We start from the raw sequence: 22,276 nt of genomic DNA on the forward strand, positions 1-22,276 counted from the left end.
TACTCCATCTCACAACATAAATCTCAAAAAATCAAAAAACCTACTTGCCAAGGAGGTCGAATACCATCTTCAACCCCCCTCACTTCCTACTTATCTCAAGCACCGGTTCGGAGGAAAACCCTTACTTTGATGCTTGATTCGAAGCGCGCAAGTGCTCAAGGCTTGAATCCATTGGTCCCGACAACGGAATCAAAATGTGGGAGCTTTCGCTCAACCGCCAAGACCCACGGACCGCTTATTGTTCAAGCGTTCCAAGCCGAGCACTAATGGCTATCTCTCACCTAGCCGACACGCCATCCATATCTACGGGTGTAGTGAGCTTACCTCCATGCCGGAGGAGATGGTGAAGAGCTTCACCCTCTTGATCCCTCACTCCCACACACACTCTCTCCCTCACACTCTCACACTCCCTCTCTCAAGAGCACACACAAGCAAGAAGGAGAGAAGAAGAGAGGAAGAAGAAGACTCTTTTTGCCACACACAAAAGAATGAGCTTCTCATTCACTTTTCAACTTTATATACAAAACCCTAGATCCTTTTTGGGCGGTCATCCCCTTTTCCCTTTTTTACATGGCTAGCCGTAGCTCCCTTTTTCCCATTTCCCACCATTCTAATTTATCTTATTCCCAACTAATGCGTACACTTTGCATAGGAGCGAGCCTGGCACTCTTTTACAAGGTTTCGAGAGCGCTTCCACGTTTTAATGGTGCGTCTTTTACTCTTTTGTTGTCTCGTGGGGACAGTGAGACTTTCTGAGGGTCATGCCCGAACATTTAAAATTTTCAGGGTCTGGTTGCTGATCAAGGCGCCTTTTTCTGCTTTTATCATGCACCTTTTTTGCTATTTCCTTTTTTTCATTTTCCGCTCCTCTGTGCTGCGGGAAACATGGTAACACCATGCCATTATGTTTCCAAATTATCATTCTCATCTTCCCTTTATCGAATTAGCCTTCTCTCTCTCTCTCTCTCTCTCTCTCTCTCTCTCTCTCTCTCTCTCTCTCTCTCTCTCTCTCTCTCTCTCTCTCTCTCTCTCTCTCTCTCTCTCTCTCTCTCTCTCTCTCTCTCTCTCTCTCTCTCACTCATACGCAGCCATATGAACAACGAAATGAAGAGAATAGAGAAAAATTAGCGATAAATACTGAAATTGGATCTTTTCATTCATTGTATCATTTCTTGCGTGATCTAGAGCATCGACGGATAAATAATTATAGCATTTCATTCCCTGGAGGAGGAGGATAATTGGAAGAGGTATAAAAAATGATTTTTCATTTGAGAAAAAGGGATACAGAAAAGCCCGCCCTCTCCCATTTGTGTGAATTTTTTGAGTTCTTGCTCTTTTAATCATGATGAGCTACTTAGTTATTTAAAAAATCAATTTAAACTTGCATGTTCACACTTATCTGTAAGTGGTTCGAGCACCTGGACAGAGGGGTAGATGACCTCAGAATCACAATCCGAGTAGAAGATTGACTTTTTGGCATCAACATCTATCACTCTACCCTCTTTCACATGATTTCTAGCTTCTGAATTGAGTAGCTACTTCATAACATTAAACATTGTGGCTAATAAATGGGGGATCAAACGGATTTCGATTGACGAACAAATACTTGCATTGGATTCCTGGCATTGAAATGCATCTACCAAAACTCTAGCTCTTTGATTTGTGATCATTCTATTTTTCACAAAAAATTCCTCTTTTACGAGTCTCGGGCCATCTTTGTGCTTTAAAGTCGGCTTCAAAATCAGCTCTCATTGGCAGCCACGAGATGCAACTCTCAAACCATGAATTGATTTGCAGAAACAAAAACATCAACCTACTTTCAAAACACTATATTTGGGAATTTTGGAATTTCCATGTACATTAGGAACCCCCAATACCTTTATTATTTGACTACATAGTCAAATCATATTGTGTTACCTAAAGGTGGAGTCTACCCTAAATGCTATATAAGCTAACTTCCCAAATCTCACTTTCAAATATGGATCAAGATTTAGTCACGTGGTCAAATATTTATCACTTATTTTGAAATTTTTTAAATTTTTTCAATACAATGTTCAAATAAAAATACACAACAAAGCACAAATATAGCTCTTACCCAACCCCCTGACAAAATCAAAGCATGAAGTTCACGAGAGATGGGCCAAGCATAATTTGACAAAGATCTAGAGCTAGTCGCTAACCAAATACTCCAACATAGACCAGCTAAAAGGAACGATCAAAGAATTCATCCTAAGTGGTGGTCTGAGATCCGCCTACCTAACCTAGGACAACTGGACTAGGAACTCCTATTAAGCAAGAACTCCTATAGCCTACTCTATAAAAAGTCACTTCAAGTGTGTAAAAAGGAGGGAGTTGAGAGTATTGTGATCTAAGGAGAACAAGATATCGACCTTAGGTTATGTCTCTATATCTAAGAACCTACCCATCTCTTTCAAGGCGACACTAAATTTTTTCTTCCCTTTCACTTACTTTTATTTTTGCTCCAACCATTCTTTTTTTTTTTGGCTAAATGCCACCAAGGAGTAAAGGCATTGGCCATGGGTCTCTGATTCATCCCCAGGAACTTACCAGGCCTTCACATAGCGGTGATCATCCGCTTTTGGAAATTTTCTTTCTTTATTGTCTTATTTCAGGGGTTATAACCTCTTTTTACACACCTCCATATTTTATACATTTCAAATATATCCATTGATTTTCTCTTTGATTTGGTAGGCTTTCCTACCTACCTCACAACTAACAGGGATTTTGAGAAATAGCTATCTAGCAAGCTAGTAGAGCAGGGTCACTAGGACTACCCTAAAAAGAGCTCTTAGAGTGATTGATAATGCCTTGATAGGAGGCGGTCAACTACTCAAATCTTTCTAGATATATCTAACCCAACCCTAGGACTTCATGCCTTGATTGCCAGTTTCCAACACAAGAAAAATTCCATATATATATATATATATATATATATATATATATATATAACCATATAGTATAAAGAGAAAGAACTCGTAAAGGAAGGACATCACCTAGACTTGGCCACATGAAGCTTTCGTGCAATAAGATGCTCTCTCCAGGTGCTTCGTCAAATTTGGCTAGTACAGTATTAAAATAAAAGCCATTAACTACACTTGCACTAAACAAAAAAATGGCCCTCTTGACCTAATAAGATAAACCATTTCATTGCAAAATAAATATCCCTCTTGGCCTAACAAAATTAAATAGTAAATCCAATAGGAACAATCCTCTTGGCTTAACAAAAATAAAGCTATAAAGCACACCATTCAACATCCTACTACTGAAAGCAAACCCTTGGACCATACATGAACCATATTGAAGCATCAAACTAGGACAAGGGAATGGCCGGCCCTACACTAATTGTATCAAATTGAATTGAGAAAAAGCACCTTTGCATAAATAGCAAGGGGGTGTTCGATGAATATGCCATTGAGCGATCCGATGCGTCCATGACAGAATAATAAGATGGTCAATCGCTACTTAGCTTATAACCCATACTAGCCATCGGCACCCAAAATAGGACATGCCATCAACTAGTCTCCATAGTAGCCCTAGATTAACATTAGAAGGTAATTGTAAAACCCCCTCAAGTCCACAATTAAGAAAGACATAATTAGCTAGGGAGTCTGCAAAATGATTCCACTATCGGGGAATCAATTGGCAAGTCACTGCCTCAAAGTTCTCAAGGGTGTCCAAGGTTGCATGATGGTACATCCTTAGAATGGGATCCCTCACACTATGGCTCCCATTCAATTGGCTGATCACTAACTACAAGTCACCGTTCACCAATAATAATTGGTGAATACCACTATGTCTAGCTAGATTTAATCCCATAAGCAAGGCCTTGTATTCCACCATGTTATTTATAAAAGTAGTGCCTAAATACACTCCCATTTTTAAAACCACTCGATGATGGGGATCTTTTAGACAACCCCTATATGCATATGCTTAGCAGGTCCTCAAGAAGCTCCATCAAAATGTAATGTGTAAACCAAGGCTTCATTGATGTAACCTACGGTGGCAATCAACCTACTTGTACTTATGATAATCAAAGTCTAATCGAGAGAGGGGGATGTAAGATAGGTACAATTCCTCCTTCTTCACTAAACTCAATAGGGACGGTAGCAAGAATCCAATGGCACTGATGGCAATAGACCTTAACATCCCATGTGAAAGATCCATCTTACCACTCAGTCATTTGATAATCCTTACTCCACCAAATTACTTTGCCTTGGTGGTGATAGTGCTCTAGATATGGATACTCAAGATAAGGAATGAAGTTTCCCATCCAATAGTCTTGGTATCCTCTACAAGTTTAAGCTGAAACCTGAAGAAGCTACAAAGGTACCAAGTTCGATATTAGTCCCTATACATAATAGGCTTCAGTTTATTAAAATTTACTTTTATTTTGAACTCTATCCCTTGCAAATCCACTGAAAGGGTTGTAGAGCCATTCTTTCTAATACAAAAAATCTTATAAGGACCATCCCATTTGGGTTCCAACTTACCTAGGAATAGCTTATGATGGGCATTATAATATATGAACAATTGACCCTTAGTAAGTCTATACATCTTAGGCTACAGATCATGAAGCATTTTCATTCACTTCTTTCTTATTTCGTGATATAAAAAGGGTTGTAATCTAATATTGTCTAGATGTGCAAGGGAAGTGAACCTTTCTTGCAATGCTACTTCTTTGCCCAAAGAATGGTTTAAACCAAACCTTATTGTAGGCATCTTAACCTCCAAAGATAATAGATACTCTTTTCCATATACTAATTTAAAAGGGGTATGACCTATAGCCCTCTTTAGTATCATATTGTAAGCCCAAATGGCCACATACAACTTCTTATCCCAATCACACTTACCTTTGGATACAGTCTTAGATAAAATCCCTACAAGTTACTCATTAGTACTTTCTACTTGCCCATTAGCTCGAGATTGTAAGACATGGTCTTATTATGTTTAATCTTTAGAGCTTCCGTCAAAGCCTCGATCACTTTATTTAAAAATGTGTCTCATAGTCAAACATAAGCTTCTTAGGTGGACCAAAACAACAAACAATCTGTTTCATAATAAAATAAGCCATTTTCTTAACATTATCCTTAATCGTAGTATGGGCTTTGAACCACTTAATGAAATAGTCTGTCACCACAATGATATAATGCTTCCATGTAGCTGATGAAGGATGTATATGTCCAATGAAATTAATACCCCACTTCTTGTAAGAAGTGTGATACACACCGACTAGGTTTTAGACACCCCGTCACACTGACCAGGATATTTAAGGTGTCAGAGCCCCAGATTAGGGCAACCAGTTATTATCAACATCACACTCTTCACCTTCATCTCCAGCTTCCATGGCTTCCTTCTCCTTTCTCTCCTCTTTTCTCTCTTTCTCTCTCCTCTTCTAGTCTTCTTCCTTCTTTTTCTTGTTCTCTTTCTCCCTCTTCAGCTCTCTTTCTCTCTCCCCTCAACTTCTTTCATTACAAGTGGTATCAGAGCTTCAAGCTTTGGTCATTTTCCTCTTTCCCCTTTCTCCCTTTTCAAATCCCAAAAACCTTAGTTACTCAACTTACAGGTACAGGTACAGCAAGAAGGACTACAGTTAACTTCAGCTTATTGGAGCAAGCAGGAGCTATGGCTAGAGACTCAGACATATCTGGAGGTAAAATGGTTAAAATAGCAAGTGGTCACTTCTTTTCATGCAAATTTTAAGGGTTCCAAGCCAATTTTAGAGTCCCAAGAGTTGGAGGGCAAAACCTCAGTTACTTTTTGCCTCAGCCCTCTTTCTCTCTCTTCTCGTGCAAGCTGCCATGGCTGCCAGCCCAAAGAAACCCCAGGAAATTTGACCTGAAGGTGCTCCCTAACACCAACCAGCCCCAGGACTTCTTCCCTGACCTCCCAAGCTCCTGATCAAGAGGTGAACTGGGGGGATTTGCTGTCCAGGAGGCCTACAGGACAGCCTCGTGATTTGCGGCGCATTTTGCGTCGGCTGTCCTGCTCCCCCCAGCCCTCCTGCCACTCCCCCTCCTGCTGCCCTCCCCTCCCTGCCACTCCAGGGCACTGCTCAAGCTCCTTGGCCTTCCCCTTTGGCATCCTTGCTCCCGGGAATCAACTCCCATGGTGGACAACAGCTGGGACTGTTTGAAATAGTTTGGGGTAACCATGGATTCTCCTAACTGAAGCTTCTTCTGACCTGGAGAGCTCAACCCCACAACCCCTTCAACCCGTGAAGGATTCCTCTTGCCCGGATGAAGCCATTGAGCTCAGCATGCATGGGAGCTTTACGGGCAGCCATGAAAGCTTCACTTGAAGCTTCCCGTTCTTGAAGTTCAAGCTCGGGGATAAGCTTGGGAGCCTTCTTCATCAGCAAGAGCACTCAAAGACTGAAGCACTCTTCCACGGATGCCCAACCAACAACCAAACTTGATCAATGGAGCAAGCGGCATCATGACGATTCGGGCTTCAACGGTCATCACAAGCATTCAAGAGGTATGCCACTCTGATCTTAATCTCTCAATTTAGCCACTTGAGCTTAATCCATTGTTGGAAAGATTCAAGATTACATACAAGCATCATACCTCTTCCCGAATTTCATTGTAATGGCTGACATTAACCCCTCCTTTCTCTTATGATCTTGGAAGAATATTAGCCATTGTAAATTGGGTAAGTAACAACCAGTGAGTCACTGGACTGCCAAGGTAACCCCTACTCCAACCCCCATCATTCCTTGCATCTCATGAAAAGGCCCAATGTCTCCTTTCCAATGCATCTCATGCTGATTGCTAATTAAAAATGTCTGCCATGTATACTCCGGCTGAGGAAAAAGGCCGATGCCAGGCGAGGTGGTAAGACAAAAGAGAGGTGACCCTCCCTTACCACTTAAGACCCTGAAGGGTGAACAACCCGGCTCGGGGGGACCGAAGCCCAATAATTATTTGCAAGTGTAGGTACTTCCCTAAGCCATGCTTCCCTACCCCAATGATCCCTCTTGAATACCCCACAATGATAATGGCACCCATGTATGCCACTTGAGGTACATGCAGTCAATGGAGATGTATGGCAGTGAATGTACTTATGCATGAATGGCAGAGTTGATGGGTATGCAATGATGCTTGGGATTATGTTTATTATACTCAAGATGCTATTGAGGTGTCAGATCAGGCCCCTTGATCTATGCTCTATCCATGTCAGACATTGGCACTAAGGGATAGACAGTGTTTTTGGTCGCGATCCTATAGGACTGTCACAAAGATCCAATTGCAGAAAATTTTGTCCTAAATCTAGGGGTAAACCCTATAGCTCATCTCAAAGAGGGCTTTTTCCCCTCCGATTTAAATAAAAAATCTCCCCAATCGGAGTTACGGTGTTAAAGTTATGCCCATTTTTTTGCACTAGGTTTACTGTGGACAGGTTGCAGACTGCTCCAGGACAAGCACTGTAAAACCCCTACAAAAAATTCTGATCATTTTCCATCATAAAGGTTAATAGCTCATCTCGAAGAGGCTGTTGTCTCCTCCAAGTTGAGCCCAAAACCTCAGCAATAGGAGTATCCTACTAAGAGTTATGCCCTTTTTACTAATAGCAAGTCTTGTGGACTGCATCCAGATGGCTGGCCATAAAGGCAAAAGCAAGGCCCAAGAGGAACTCCAGAGGGAGATTAGAGACTCTCGGACCTCCATGAATGAGGAACCAAGCTCACGCAAGATTACCATGGTGATGTAAAGGAGGAAATGTCTGAAACGGACCCGTGTACCCTTCTTAATCACACCCTCTATCAGCATGAGCTCCGTCATATGGAACGCCACAATGATATGGTCACCAACCACTACCAGATGATGTCTAAGTTTGATGAAGCGATCGAGCACATGGCTATCTCAAACTCAAAGACCCAAGAGACCTTGGAACAACTCATTGCTCTTGTTACTCAGTTAGCGACCGCTTCATCCCAAGAGAAGACCAATGACTCTAGACATGAGTCTAGACGCCGGCCACATCAAGAACCGTCGCATGGACCATAGGGTATACTTGGCGCTAAGGGAATTTTCCCTTCTACTTATGAGATCGGAAAATCCTCTCACATGCATGGTGAGCCCCTACTGAATTCCCCTATCTACCATGCCAGCAACATTCACTTGAGGCCTTCCTCCATCTACCTAGGAGCCCCTATGCACCACATATGAATCAGCCCCATCAAGGTCAATATGGTACAAATGGCCAGCCTGGCAATCATGGATAGCATGGCTATAATGGAAAACATGGGCTAAATGCACCACAAGGGATGCATGGACAACAGGGCATGTATGACCACCACGGGATGCATGGAAAAAAAGGATTTCATGGGCAGCATGGCCCCTATGATTTGCATGACAAGGTCATTCTCACAAAGTACAATGGGCAATCCCCCTCACCATCTGACCTGGAAGAATGGACGTCCAAGTTGGAGTCCTACTTCAACATCTATCCCCGCACTGATGAGCAGAAAATACTTTTTGCTTCTCTCCACTTGGAAGGTTTTACTCACACTTGGTGGCGCTATATCAATCGGGAGAATCAACAGTTCATTGATTGGGAAGATTTCAAAATGCATATGGTCCAAGTTTTTGTGTCCCTTGTGGAAAAAGAATGGTTGGCAAGAAGATGGTACACCCTTGACCAACATAACCTCACTGTACGTGACTACACCAATCAATTCATGAACTTGACCATGTATGTGGAAAGCATCAGTGATGATGCTAAATTGCACAAGTACATCTATGGGTTGGAACCGAGTCTATCAGCTGATGTTGGCCCAAAAACCCACTACACTATTTGATGCAATCGAACTGGCTAACAGATATGCAAGAAAGTACCGTAAGAATGAGCATTTTCAGCAAGGTGTTGGACCTCCCTGCATCCCTTCACGATCAGCCCCATACGGATGTGGTTTTTGAGGCTCTTCTATGCCTAATAACAGCCCCAAAGTACCCACTTACCCTGCCTTCTATGCTAAAAGAAAAATGGGCACTTTTGGGACAACATCGGGCTCTATGGCTGAAAATCGGTATGCTGAAAATAAACAGTCCACTGCATCACCTTCCCATGGATCCAGTAGTCAACGGTTCATCTCCCCAGATGTTGTCAAGGAACGGAAAGAAAAGGGCCTATGCTTTAAATGTGGAGATAAGTACACTACCGATCATGCCTCCAAATGCCCATACAAGACAGCTAAGGTCAAAGTTCATAGCATGTATGTCATGGAAGATTGGCACAATGAGGAGGATGACCTGGCCATTGACCAGACTACTGAGCCCATGGAGAAGGTTGATCATGAGCAATTCTATGACTTGGAGGATGGGTTTCCCTTTGACTCGGGTGGTGCGCCCTCATAGATACTTGATTTAACATCCCACCCACCTCCCACTTCCCTTTACTTGATCTCCTTAGATGCTTGGACGGGTTCGCGTAGCCCCAGTACCCTCCGCATTCAAGATAGTATCAACGGGAAGCATGTTTTTATCCTTGTGGATAGTGAAAGCACTCACATTTTTGTCAATAAATCAGCCATTGACCGGTTGAAATGTATTCCTATGGCATTATACCACCCCTTGAAGGTCCAAGTAGCAAACGGAGAAGAAGAAATCAACACACATGTATGTCCTGCAATTCCCTTATGCTTGGCTAAAAATTATGTGACACTGGTTGATCTGATTGTCCTCGATATGGGCCCCATTGATGTTGTCTTGGGCTATGATTGACTAAAACAATTGGGAAAATTTGGTATGGACTTCTCTCAAATTTACATGGAGTTTATGATGCATGGACAACCTATCCACCTAGAGTGAGTTCGAGATCATGCTGATTTTCAACTCATTACAGCAAAGCAACTCAAATGGGAGTTTAAGAAATGCTCACAGATTTTTGTTTTGCAATTAAACAATGACAATTCTGATCAGTCCCCCACAGTATCACATGACTCTGCTTTGCAGGCCTTACTTGAGGAATACAATGACTTATTTCAGATGCCTACATCCCTTCCTCCCAAGAGACAAGTGGACCACCCACTTGACCTAGAGCCCCATTCCAAGCCAGTGAACAAACCCCCCCTATAGACTCTCCAAGTGTAAGCGTGAGGAGGTTGCAAAGAAAATCAAGGAGTTGCTGGAGATGGGTTTCATCAAACCGAGTCCTTCCCCCTATGTATCCCCTATCCTCTTAGTCAAAAAGAAAGATGGCTCCTTTCGCATGTGTATTGACTACAGAGATTTGAACAAGATTGCAGTGAAGAACCGCTACCATTAGGGGAGTTTTGAGGTCTCGAAAATGCCTTTTAGGATGTGGAGAGAGAGTGCTCTAGACCAATAGGAGCAAAGCCTCCGTAACGGAACTTCTATTTATAAAAAAATAAAAAATTATTTTACAAAAATATATAAATATAGTAATATTACAAATTTGTATTTATATTATCTATTTTTAGTCTCTTATATTTGTGATTATGATATCTTTTGCATTAATGGCATAGAGTCTCGACTACTTTTATTTAATGATATATCTAGATTAATGATAATGACTGATGTAATCTAAATTCAAATTAGTGAAAAGCATGGCACTCAGTTTTTTCCCTCCTTTTTTTTATTCCTCTATTGTTTTTCCCTCTGTTGTGGTAGCCTAGTCCTCTCTCTCTCTCTCTCTCTCTCTCTCTCTCTCTCTCTCTCTCTCTCTCTCTCTCTCTCTCTCTCTCTCTCTCTCTCCTACCATGGATACAAAAATTCGACCTTCAACAAGGCGTCCAAGCTCCCAAATCACATCCATATCAGTGTTTAACTCATTCCAAACTAATGGAAGATGGATTCCTACTATCATTAGCAAAGGTAGTTGGATCACTATGCAACAAGCAAAACGTGGAAAAATGCAAAGACATGAGAGCTCATTTATCTCTGCTTGGAAGGGCAGAATCCAAGATTTTAAGCTTGGAGCAAATAAGAATAGCATTAAAGAGATACTAGTGCAACATGTGTTCATGCATAGAGAGCTGTATTTGGAACCTGGATATTCAAAGCTTCCAATGCATAGACCAAATTGTAAGATTTTGATTCTTAAAGTTTTTCCTTTCTTAAACATGGTTTAGATTTTTCCATTATAATATTTGTTTGTCTTGTAGATGTCTATCCCTCTAATCTAGAGGAATGGCAACCAGTGGAGTCTATTGTTGATGTTATTGATGTTATACATGGTTCAATTGGAGAAGAAATGTATAGAGACAGAAAGAAGACAGAGCTTGCAAAGAATGGAATATTCTTTTATGACCATTATTATGTTATTCCTATGCGGCGTTGCCAATGGGGATCAATAACCTCCTTCCTTTGCCAGATTTTTCAAGCTTTGAGTGGCCTTTGCCAAGTCTAGCTACTAGTGAGGGCTATAGATGTAAGATATTTTTTGAGATCCAAAAAGCATTAAAATCTAATATCTCAAGTAGGCTAAGCAAAGTTACTTTGTTTATACCTATTAATATATTTATTGATTTCTTCTCTAATAAGGAGATAAGAAGAACAAAAACCATGCTTTCAGTGAAGAGACTAACATATGATCATGTCATACAATTTGTTGATGAAGGATGGGATACAAGGATAGAAGGAAAAATTATATGTAAGATAGACCAAGACTCTATATCTTGTAAATATATGATTGCTACTCAAAATTTTATCCTTAGCTTTTACTATAGTCGATGGCATTTTGTTGGTAGTAGTCTAGTTGCTTTAGACCAGAATCTTGATGATTTCAGCAAAGATCCTATAGTGGATCTTGATATTTGGTTTAACGAGGATATTATTGCAATCTTAAATATCAGAAAATCATGTACGCTACATCAAGTGAGGATGGATTTACAAAATGAAGACATTGAACTACCATGCTCCTTTGTATTTCAACTTGACAAGAAACGAGTAAGTTTTCACATCATATTATATCTACTTAGATGTATATCAAGATCTCACTTCCTAACTAACAAACATTTGTAATTTATTTTTTACAGATATCGAAAAGGAGAGAAAATAATATACACTACAAGGACATTCAAGAAAAGATATCTTTACTGTCAATATAAAATATATGTATAAATTTTGTAGCAGATGTCTATTTGCTATCTCTATGAGATATACAAGGACTGAAGGGCAAATTTCTATATATGAAGGCTTACAAGGCAATATGGCAAAGCTATTTCTTTTTTTGAGAACTATCCTTTCTAGGAGTCCTTTTGCCTTTCTTTGATGCCTTGGGTGTAGAAGATGTGGGTAAAGGAATCACAGCTCTTTTGCCTAAGTCACTAGGTAAGAAACAAAACACATTGAATCCTTCTGGATTAGCTGCTTCAAGAAGGGTTGCCAACTCATTTTCAAAGGGCTCTAGTTGCTCTGCTTCCCTTTCTTCAGCCCTTTGCCTCCTATACTCTCTCCATTTATCTGCATGTTCCTCTTTAGCTTTCTCCTTTTTTTCATGTTGCCTTGTATCCCTTTCAAGGGTGACATCCTCAACCTTGGGACCAAAATCATCTTTCTTTCTCCTAGCTGGGGGCACATTAAGGATATTAAACGTCTTCTCATCAATGAGGGGAACTGGCTCAAGGACCTTTGAAAATCTATATCTTAGCCTCCTAAGAATTACCATGTCCTTGTCCATGAGTGTGAGCCTATAAGCATAAACAGCACAAATATAGGAATCTTGAAAAAACTCAACTAAAAAATCCTCTGTGGCTTCCTGATACAATTAAGGGCTATTCTTGTCCATCTGAAACTATCCAAACTATATTTTTCACAAATCTCCCTGAGAAGCCTTTGAAAAGGCAGCTTTGGAATTGCATTGTTTAGAGCCTTTATTGCCTTCCTGATCTCCCTTAGGCACCTGACATTTTGAGAAAACTTTCTCTTTGGCTTTGACTTTCTAGAGCGCTCTTGAGACTTTGAAGATTGATGAATCTTTTATGCTAAACCCCTAGGATCAATCTTCTCCTTCCTTGCTATTGATTTAGTCCTAGCCATCTACCAAAAAAAGACATATTACTTCTTGTCCTGTGAAACGCGAGTTTGAGAAAAGAGACCTCCTTGCAACATGTTATTTTTGTGTTTCACCAGACAACACATAAATAGCAAAACAATCAACAAAACTAAGGAAAAAAAACATTAACCTACGGAATACCATAACAATTACCTACAATCTCTACACCATTAAAGCCATAGAAGCAATGTTTTAAAACATCAAGGGAAAGATAATTCTTTATACTACGACTAGGTTATATCATAGACATGAACTTTTCAAACGCGAGTCAAAGGAAAAGTGCAGAAAACCATATCTTGTCTTGCGCTTTGCTGGAAAAAGTCCGTTTAAAACCAATTTTGTGAATAAGCCCGATGAAACACGAATATGTTCTTCACAACCACAGCTCAAAGACCCTGATCGCATTTCACACGACAATGTTATGCTGGTACCAAAAAAACAACAATTATAAAAGTGACAACTATCTATAAGCTCCATACTATCAAAACCCTAGAAGCAATGTCATAAGACATGAAAAGAAAGATACTTTTTCACAATGGTATTAGCTTACCTTACAGACATGGATTTTGAAGCGCGAATCAAAGCCAATTTAAAAAAAAACTCCCGGTGAAACGCGAAAATGTGCTGCATGACCACGACCCAAAGCTTCTTATCGTGTTTCACCCGACAATGTTGTGTTTGTGCAATAAAAATAAGTTTCAAAGTGACATTAAAGTATTTTTATAACATCAGGCTAGTTTTGTCAAGAAATTTGCCATGCATCTTTCAATTTTAGAATTACTATGGTAAAAATTGCAAACAAATAGTATTGTTAGACATGAAATTGAATACTTACCAGGTGTGGATAACTTCATGCGACAATTTTCTCGCAATTCTAGACGATTCTTTCGGGTTGCTTTGTCTTTTGCGAAGTCCGTTGAGAAATGTGAACAAATTTGGCCGTTGTTTCCCTTTATTGGGGGACTTTTCTAAAAATTGATGATACATGCATTAATTAGCGATGTGTTAAGTGGAACACGTGTACACGTATTCTGAGATATTGTTATCCCCGAAAAAATAGAGTCTCCTTTCATGCGTGCGAAAATATTGGAAATTTCCTTGAAATTTGCAGTCGCCTTTATTTTGCCATCATTACGTTAACTTTTTCGTTGCAACTATCAACACACGTTTGACAATTGATCAAACTCTAAACACACAATATTAATATAAAAGCTTTTCGAAATCATCTTCTCCGATATTGTCTTTCTTTCTCTCGAAATTTTGCTTCAATTTGTCTTCAAGGTCCTTGCTTCCTATTTGAAGAGCGCTTCAACAATTTCTGATAGGTAACAAAATTTTGTTATTACAAGTATCTGAACAAAATTTCATTGATTAGTATAGAAAGAATTTTTAACAACACTTGAAAAATCACAAATCAAAAGAAGCATGGCACTTCCAGAAATGATTTTATCACAAATTTCTGTGTTTTAATAGAATTAATTCATAGTTCATGTTTCTCTTGATGTTCTGAATCTATTGACCGATGAAACGCGAAATAATGTCTCTGGTTAGTGATGTCTTCCTAACTGTCGCATTTCATCGGTCAAATGTTGAAATAACGCTTGTTTTCAAGTAGTGTCCGGTGAAACGCGAGTTCTTCACCGGCTTTGGCCTCTAGACACATGTTTTCGCATTTCACCAGTCACATAAAAAATTTTCTCCTTTTTCGATCTTTTGTCTTGTGAAACGTGATTTGTTTGCATTTGAGGCCTCTTTCCATGGTTCTATCGCGTTTGATTGGACATTGTTGCCATTCTGATTTGTTTGCAGGGATAAATCTTTTGTTGGTCAAGATGACAAAGAGAAAGCTATCTTTGGAAGGAATGGATGAGGAGGAGCTAATGGAGACTTCTGATGATAGGCTCTTTGATTTCTTACACACAACTGGAAATTCTTCCAAGTTTAGCTATATCAGGGAAATTTTCAATGTTTCTTTTGATTTGAAAGAGTTATTGGAAGATCTTGAAGATAAACTTAAGGAGTACATATATTTTTATGATAGACATGTGCAAGGTTTAGAAGTCAATGGATTTGTTCATTATAGTGATGTCATGGGAGCCACCAGTACAGCCAGATCAACTTTGCTAGGCAGGTTCAATCTCATTAATGAGGAATTCAAGAAGAGAGAAGCATGCTGCCCTTTCCACAGGGATCAACACCAATGCCTTCTGATCCACAAGGATGTTGGATTTATTGTATATCTTCAGTACATGGAAAATTCTTCTCTAGATATAGCCCAACAGAGAAAGCTAGAGGATATTGCAAGTATGGATAAGGAGGTCAAAGAGAAGGAGGAGATGTTCTAAGAAGATATTGAGAATCAACTTGTCCAAGGTTTTGATGTAGGTTTGTTTAAGAGTGACTATCACAATCGTGGAAGAAAAGGAGATCGAGCGAAGTGCACAGGTTGATGAAGAAGGTCCTCTTACATGTGTTCCAAGATTTCCCACTTATCTTATCAACAAGAAGAGATATGTGTTGCTAAATGATATTCAACATCTTTTTTTATCTTAGAGAAGATTATTGCTTAGCAATCCTTGTAGGTTGGGGCCAAAATGACATGAATTTTATAGGTTATGAACAAGAACCACTAGCAAGTCTTGATGTGGAGGGAGAGAATTTCCAATACATCTCTATAGCCTTACATACATATATTAATCAGATTGTAGAATATGAAAAGAAAGGGTTACCTATACAAAAGAAGAGTTCTTGCAAGTCCAGAAGAGACTTCGTATTGATGATATAGGGTATGAAGAGAGATTGAAGTCTCCATCAGATGAGAAACCCAAGAGTTCAATAAATCTTTATGATGGTAGTATTCTCGAAGAAGACGAACATCCTAAGGTATGAAATATAATTCGAAGTTACCCATTGAGTGTATGTTAGACTTTATTATGCATTATAGATAAATATCTTATATCTTACACTGTTGTGGTTTTTTGTGTAGATTGAGATTGAAGATCTGGACAACTTTCTTGGAAGGGCCAAGAGCTCTAGGCTAATGAAGCTTGGAAAAAATCAAAGCCTTGGCTATTACATTGGAAACTTAAACAATCAAACAATTGTAATATATCATAGTAGATTGTCAAGCTCTCCAAGTCTACCAATGATGGTTTTAAGAGCTATCTCAAAGGTAATTGGATCTCAAGTTTTCAGCAGAGGTTTGGACAAGATCATTTTAGTGGAGAAGGAAGAAGTCATAAGAGTTTTTGGCTTCATGCCTAGATACAGTGGATCTAGAGCTGGATATTTTGGAGTTCTTGGCTCCTATTTGCTCTCTTATGTAGGAGATAGTAAGAATTTGAAGCTTCTTCCAGGCTATCAAAAACAGGAGTTTTTGAAATACAGAGGTCTTATTGAGTGGGATGAAACAAAAGATTCCTCTAGAGGCCCTGTCGAGCTGCCTGAAACCAAGGACTCCTCTGAAGGCCCTGTTGAGGTGCCTGAAACTAAGGACTCCTCTGGAGGCCCTGTCGAGGTCCCTGAAACTAAGGACTCTTCTATAACACAATCAGACTAGAAGAGGCCAAAGATCAAGGGTTTCTTGAAACCCATCTTTTCCCAACTCTTTGTTTGGTTTATAACCTTTCTATAAATCTTTGCTTTGCACAAGAATTTAAATATCTATCTTTTCTTCTTTGGGTAACAATTTGTATAGTCCTTGCTAAAGATGATGTATTGCTTGATGTGGTTGTATCTTTAAGCTTGAATTTATGCCAGATTTGTCGATAGAACCATTGAAAGACCTCTAATAAACTGTTGGCTTTGTGTCTTCCACCTCCATGTCTTGTGTGTCTGAAATATTTTGTTCTTGCTTGATAATGTGATTTTTCCATACCTTGGGTTGACCAGATAGATAGAGATCCATATTGTTTAATAAAGCATGGAGCATGGTTGTATAAAATATGCTGCATAGTCAACAAATAAAGAAAGTTATTAAAAAATATTATATGAGTTTGACAATGAAGAAACAGACATATACAAACTTCTTACCATATAGTGAGTAAAGTGTTGATCACCCCAAGCTTCTATCATCGCCTTTTTAAAAAGGTTCAATCGGTTTTTAAAGTCTTTGAGATCATCATCATTCCATTCAGTCTTATCACAATAAAAAAACACTTTGTCTAGTGTTTCCCAAACTTTAGCTTTTCTATTCCGAGTTTGTCCATTATCAGTGTGATTCTTAACTACATTATGCAGGGATTTTCACTGATTAAATTTAATAGTTGAGCCACCATTTCTTGAGTTTATCTTGCCAAGTCTCCCATGAAAGCCTAGAAACCTTCTAGCCTTCACTCCACCAATAGATGGTTTTTTTGGGACACAATTACCATCCTTAGACTTATGAAGATCTGGTTCAATAACAACATTGCCACCATGCAAACCAATTGCAAAGAAAACTTTTTCAACCTTTGTTATAGCATTTGTTCTAGTTGATAATGGCTTCAGCTTCCATGCATATCTTATATAGAGATGAACAAGCTTTTCAATTATCCTGCAAAGTGTATGAAGTGTACAAATATAGGCATTCACTAAAGGAATGTCCAAGACTAGTTTAAACTGTGGATCCTTATTATGCCTAAAGGGAGCTTTATTCCAATTGCTTGAGTTTAACTCTACAGCTGGCGACATGCAGTATAAGTAAGCTCCCTTTGATACATTATACATACATTTGAGTGTCTTTAGGTCACCAGCTATGTGCCACTCAATCTTGTAGTTCCCAAATCATTCAACAAATAGCTCTTCTCCTACTTGTTGCCTTTGAATAACATTAGGTATTGATGTTTGATGAAAAACCCAATATAATATATCAAAATTCTCAGTATCTACCTCAAATGCTCCTAGCCACCAGATGCTATATTTAGATTGACCACTAAATGATGTTGAGTGATTGCAATGACGTGACGAAAGTGCTCTATTCATCAAGGTGATAGAGATTCTCTCCAATTTTTTACATTTCAGAATCTCACTTTCATCAAGTTTAATCACAAATCTAGCCATTACTTGTGCCTCTGCTTACTGACAAGTCATAAAATTTGATCATTAAGCATTGTAGGGTAGGCAAGTCAAGAAAAATATTGTTAAATTCATTGAATGTAACCTCCTTTTTCTTTCCCTTGAAGGTAGCCTTGATATGAAAAGGCTCACCTAGAATCCCCATCACTTTGTTATTAACTCTCTGTCTGATAGTCCTAACCACAAATGGCTTCGAAAGTATGCAATTGCGTACCTGTCCTTGCTTCATAATTTATTATAAAAGCTGGAAAAGTTGCATATAAGCATCTCGACTGATACCAATACTATCCAGTGTCTTCTGTACTAACTCAGAATCCAAAGAATGATCATTTACAAATGACTCCAAGCATTGTTTCTTTGCCTTTTTAAATTTATTCTTCTCCAAAATATCCTTTGAAACTACTGAAGGAATAAGATGATAATAAACTGAGCTGCTTTTAAAGGATCTCTTTTACTTGCATTTGGTTGTAGAAGAGATCTAAGCAAAATTAACATCACAAATCAATACAAGTAATTTAAATAAAGCCATATTTAAGATTTTCAAAGTGAAAAAATATATACCTTACTGTTTAGATTCTTTTACCACGGCCTCCTCCTCGTCATTTGAGATTCTCAATATTTTTAAGAGCTCTTTGTCGATTTCGAAGGCCTAATAAAGTTTTCTTTCGTTGATAAGCTTTGATACACTTTTCCAATGAATGAATTTTTTGTTGATAATCCTCTAGCTTCTGCAATAACTCTATATTGTGTTTCATCAAAAGATGATTCTCTAGTCTAAGGATATCCTTTTCTGCAACAAGGTTAAGTGTATAACCTAAAAATCCATTGTATCCATCACCAATAAACCTCATTAATGATGAGCTATTATAGAAAGGAGGAGTGCTATTTCTGCTAGGAGCTTTGGAATATAGCTTTCCATCTAACCAAAGATCAATATTTTTCTTTCCTTCAAACCTCAGTATATGTTTCATAGACTCTGTAACCATGATAGATTTTGTTCTCTTTCTTATTGGTTCATACTCACTATCCAACTCAATATGAAGATGATAGAGAGGTCTTTTATGAGAGCTACAGAGATCATTGGATGATTGATCCATAACTGAGTTACAGAGATCATTGGGTGATTGATCCATAGCTAAGGATATGATTAGAAGCAAGAACGAAAACAAAGAAGAGACTACTAAGGAGGAGAAAAAAAGAAGAGAGAAACGATAGAGGGAGGCAATCGAGTATCTACCAAAATTCAAATTGAATATTAGTTTTCACTTTAATGAGGAGAGGTAAAATCTTCATTATGACAACCTTTGCTTAATTTATGGCGACCTAGATTTCTAGGTTTGATGTGACCACGAGAATATCACGACAATGACTTATTAACGAATTTTGATATTTTAACTTACCAAAATATAAACCTTTTAAAAATTCTATAAAATAATTTTATTTCTTAAATTGTTTTCTCTCTCTAGGATCTCTTACAGGGCATTTTCGAGACCTCAAAACTCCCCTAATGCCCATCCCACTGATTGATGATTTATTGGATGAGTTAAAAGGGGCATGCTTTTTCACTAAGATTGACTTGCGCTCTGGCTACCATCAGATTCATATGCGGGCAGGAGATGAGGTCAAAACAGCCTTCAGGACTGATCGTGGACTTTACCATTTTCTTGTGATGCCTTTTGGGTTGACTAACGCCCCTGCCACCTTTCAAAGCCTCATGAACAAAATCCTACAGCCCTTTTTGTTCAAGTTCGTGCTTGTTTTCTTTGATGACATCCTCATTTACAGCAAGTCATCTATGGAGCACTTGACACATGTTCGGAGGGTGTTTGACATATTGAGAGAGCATCGACTCTTTGCTAAGGAGAGCAAATGTAATGTGTTAAGGATTGGCCCACTCCTTCCACCACCACCTCCTTGCGTGGCTTCCTTGGTCTCTCCTCATTATTCTACAAATGCTTCATTAAGCACTATGCCACCATTGTAGCACTTTTGACTGATCGCTTGAAAAAAGAGTCATTCTTTTGGGATGCCACCTCATTGTGATGCCAGTGGCAGGAGTATTGGTGCAGTATTGTTGCAAGAGCATGGTGTGATTACATTTGAAAGCCGCAAGCTTGATGAGAAAGAGATGCAAATGAATGTATATGACCAAGAGATATTGGCCATCCTCCATGCCATCAAGAAATGGCACCACTATTTGTATGGCAGCCGCTTCCAAGTGAAAAGCGATCACCGAGTCCTCCAATACTTCTTGACCCAGTCTACTTTGACTCCTAAGCAACGGCGATGAGTGGCAACCTTACAGAACTATGACTTTGACATTTCACACACGCGAGGCAAGGATAATATTGTGGCTGATTCTCTTTCTCGAATGTGGGTATGTAGAGTATCATCTATCTCAGAATTGCACAGTGATTGGGTGAAGAGCTCCAGGAGGCTTACTTGTTAGATGATCATTTCAGCCACATGTTTAAGAAATAATAGCATGGGGTTATGACTGAAAACTCCCAATATCAGCTCAAGCATGGCCTTATTTGGTCCCATGGCAAGATTGTCATCCCATACACTTCCCCCTTCACGCAGAAGATCATGGAAGAAATGCATTATTGCCCCATTGTCGATCACTTGGGTGTTTTTAAAACATATGACAGGATTCATTGGAAATGCTTATGGAGGGACGTCAAGGACTTTGTGACCAAATGTGTTCCATGCCAACAGAACAAGGATAGTACGCTCATGCCCGTTGGCCTCTTGCAACCTCTCCCTATCCCTGAAGGAAAATTGACTCACATCACAATGGACTTTATCACCGGCCTTCCCGTGACTAAGAAAGGGTGGAACAGTATCTATGTGGTAGTTGATCGCCTCACCAAAGCTGCCCACTTTATCCCCACTAAGGCCCAATATACTGCCTCTCAGGTGGCCACTCAGTTTATGGAAAATGTCTTCAAGTTGCATAGCTTACCACAAGTCATAGTACATGATCGGGATGCAAAGTTTATGAGCAACTTCTGGCAGACAGTTTTCACCTCCATGGGGACCAAGCTTGCTTCATCCACTGCATACCATCCTCAGAGTGATGGCCAAGCTGAGAGAGTGAACAAATGGCTTGAGACATACTTGAGGCACTTTTGCCATGATGTACATCACAGTTGGGATACGTGGCTTCACTTGGCTGAGTTTGTATATAATAACTCCACACACTCTAGCATTGGAGTTTTCCCTTTTGAGGCCTTATATGGGTATAAGGTCCCTCTTCCTATAGTCTTGTTTGCTGATAAGATCAATCCTCAGAGTCAAGCTGAATTGGATCGCATGCAAGCTTTACTTCAACAATGCAAGATGAATCTTCAGAAGGCTCAAACACACATGAAACTCTATGCTGATGAAAGACGTAGGCATTTAGAATTCCAAGAAGGAGAATTGGTCCTTTTGAAAGTGACTAAGTCCCGCTACTCCACTCTCAAAGAGGGCATCAATAACAAGCTAGCCCACCGCTTCTATGGCCCATACCGCATCCTAAAGAGAGTTGGCGACTTGGCCTACCGCTTAGAAATCCCCCCTACCACCAAAATCCACAACGTGTTTCATATCAGTCAGTTAAAACCCTTTGTAGGCTCCTTAGTGGACTTTGTGGAAGAACTTCCCCCCATCGATGAAGAGTGTATCACTCAATATGTTCCTGAAGCAATCATTGGGTAGCGAGATAAGCACTTACGATCCCGATCCATCAAAGAATACCTCATCAAATGGCAAGTCCTACCCTTGGAAGAAGCCTCTTAGCGCCCAACAACCATCCTCAATAAATTTCCCTACCTTCATGAAACCCAACGGCTGGAAGACTAGCCGGTCATGCCACAAACTCCCCACTTCCCGCCCGCAAACTGCACACTGTTTTAGAACAATTTTGTACTTACTAAAATCACATGCATGCACATTCTACATAAGCTGAAAGTACTCGTAATAAGCTCCGTTTTGACATATAATACGCCCCATTTGGAGCCACCTATCAAAAGTTATGACCAGTTTACTTCAGTCGACCGGTTCATGACTGCATGCTGTCCCTAGTCTCTCCACACCTATTCTTCATTGTCAAAGGGCTCTGAGTAGTACTCTGCAACTCTTCCTTACCCCACCCATCACTCCCCTCTGTCTCTCCTTGTTTTTTAGGGCAAAAACCTTT

This window comes from Lygodium microphyllum, chromosome 10 (genome assembly GCF_053477565.2).
Source record: "Lygodium microphyllum isolate KBCC chromosome 10, Lygodium_microphyllum_v1.1.10, whole genome shotgun sequence".
In the NCBI taxonomy this organism is placed as follows: domain Eukaryota; kingdom Viridiplantae; phylum Streptophyta; class Polypodiopsida; order Schizaeales; family Lygodiaceae; genus Lygodium; species Lygodium microphyllum.